This window comes from Gracilinanus agilis, chromosome 3 (genome assembly GCF_016433145.1).
Source record: "Gracilinanus agilis isolate LMUSP501 chromosome 3, AgileGrace, whole genome shotgun sequence".
Lineage (NCBI taxonomy): Eukaryota > Metazoa > Chordata > Mammalia > Didelphimorphia > Didelphidae > Gracilinanus > Gracilinanus agilis.
The window spans coordinates 615,985,936-615,987,976 of record NC_058132.1 but is presented as its reverse complement, the minus strand read 5'-3'; positions in this window follow the sequence as shown (position 1 = coordinate 615,987,976).

The following is a 2,041-nucleotide window of genomic DNA, read 5'->3' as shown; positions in this document are numbered from 1 at the left end:
GAGGAGAGGAGAGATGAGGAGAGGAGAGGAGAGGGGGAGGAGAGGAGGAGGAGAGGAGAGGAGAAGAGAGAAAGAAGGGGGAGAAAGGGAAAGAGAGACAGAGAGAGACAAAGAGATAAACAAAGACAGAGACAGTTGGGGAACACCGAGAAAGAGGGAGAGGGGTAGAGGGAGGAAGGGAGAAAGAGACTGGCCAGAGACAGAGACAATAAGACAAACAAATGTAAACACAGAGAAATGAAGCAATCCAGACAGGCAGTAAGAAAGAAAAGAGTAGGATTCCTCAAACACAGATTGTGGAGTGCAACCCTGACTATAGGGTATGTTGGGGGCAGTGGTAGGACTGGCAGTAGGAGAGAAAATGTTCATCCCCTCCTAGTTGGGATGGGATATGAAGAACTTGGAAATCCTCCCAATCCACCTGGTTTCAAATGTGGTGGGAGAGGAGATTTCAGGCAGGGATGACATCATCTCCAAAAGAACCATCTCCTTCCACTCCCAACCCCAACAAGGAGAGCTACTGATAAGAGTAAAAAAATATGAACAGCAAGTGGGAGAGTTGAGGCACTGTGCCTTGTTGTCCACCTCCATCCCACTCCCAATCCCACAAGCACTTCAAGTGATGAGAGCAAGATCCTTAGGGAGAGGGGTACTTCTAGACTCAGTTCCTCAACTATGACCATCTTTCTGTCACCACCAGCTGGTGTGATCAACTGGGCAGCTGCATGGCATCAGGTTCTGCTTTAATGAGCAAGGAAATGGAAGAGCCATCAAGGACTAGGAAACTGGACAACAGCTTTTTCATGGGGGCAGAGTGGGGGTGTGTGTGGAGGCAGAAACAGGCAGAGGACCGGGTTTCCTGAAATCATGTGTTCCAGGCTTGGAGAAAGGGAGGGAGGGGGTAAAAGGAGCAGGCATGTTCACACCCAAATGGTAATCCCAGGGCATAGAATGAGAGCAGATCTGGGCGCCTCAGTGACCTTCTCTGGGATTAATCCCCATGGGAACCGAGGTAGCTGTTCTGCCCCTCACTCTATAGGAAGGGGGGTAGGGATTGGGTCAGAAGGAAGGCATGAGGATGGGCACAGTGTCAAAAGACTGTGTGAAGCTGGGCAGAAAGGGAAGAGGGAGGGTGGGGCCAGATTGTGGGGCTGTGTTTAGGAGCTAAATCTCTAGGAGAATAGGGCCCTGAACAGAAAAGAGAAAATGAGTTGAGGCCCCCATATTTCATGAGCAGAGCGACTGAGTCACTAAGAGGAGAAAGAAGGGAAGGATCTCTACAGCTGTCCTGCTATATATGCTAACACCAGCTGTAACATCAGGAATCCAAGTGTTCCTGGCCGTTTTCCCTCTCCAATCTATTTTCCAGACAATCACCAAAATAATTTTCCTAATACCCCAGTCTCCTGCTCCAAAATCTTTAGGATAAATTGCAGATTTTCTAGCCTTAATATTCATTTAACATTACTCTCCTCTACTCATTCTAGGGGAATCTTTTTTTAATTGAAAATTTTTATTTAATTAACCAATTTAGAATAAATTATCCATGGTTACTTGATTCATGTTCTTTCCTTCCTCCAAAACCTCCCCCCCATAGCCAACGGGCAATTCCACTGGGTATCATTGATCAAGACCTATTTCCATATTATTGATAATTGCACTAGGATGATCATTTAGAGTCTACATCCCCAATCATATCCCCATCAACCCATGTGTCCAGCAATTGTTTTTCTTCTGTGTTCCTACTCCCACAGTTCTTCCTCTGAATGTGGATAGTGTTCTTTCTCATAAGTTAGGGGAATCTTTTTTAAAAAACCCTTACCTTCTGTCCTAGAATCCATACTGAATATCAGTTCTAAGGCAGAAGAGTGATTAAGGGCTAGGTAACTGGAGTTAAGTGACTTGCCCAGGGTCACAGGCCTCGGAAGTATCTGAGGTAAAATTTGAACCCAGGTCATCTCAATTCCAAACCTGGCTCCCCAACCACTGAACCACCCATCTGCCCCTCTAGTGGAATTTCTAGCCAAACAGAACTGCATTT